Raw genomic sequence first — 509 nt, forward strand, 5'->3', positions numbered from 1 at the left:
GCAAGGGGCCAAGTCACGGCAGTGGCTGCCGTCGAGGCGTCGTACTCGTCTGTCGACACACAAGGTTAGTCTCAAAAGTCATGTGGACCGATGTTACGCGTATAGCCCAGGTAGCACAAGCCAGACGGGGGAGGTTGTCCGCTTGGTGGAGTGTGTCCCGGTCAAGGAAGAGACCAGCGTGGCCTGGTGCAGTGAAAGCGTGTCGAAGCTGTTTAAGCTCCGCTATAAGTCAACTCTTTCTCCTATGTTCGACTCGAAAAACAACAATCAAAAGAAGCTGGCGTACGCGTCCCTTGCGGCAGAGCTCAGCGTACAAATGGATCGGACATTTACGTCCAAACAGCTCCAGGACAAGGTATTATCTTCTCAGCATGCGTGATCTAACTTGAATAGTTTGCTCGAATGAGATCGGAGTGGTCAACGTCGAAGCCATCGAATCCCCAGCCAACCGGGAACAAGAAAGCGACCAAAGTTCCCTCGAACTACGACATCATGCTGGAATATTGGTC

Source organism: Aphanomyces invadans, assembly GCF_000520115.1.
Source record: "Aphanomyces invadans strain NJM9701 unplaced genomic scaffold supercont1.29, whole genome shotgun sequence".
In the NCBI taxonomy this organism is placed as follows: domain Eukaryota; phylum Oomycota; class Saprolegniomycetes; order Saprolegniales; family Verrucalvaceae; genus Aphanomyces; species Aphanomyces invadans.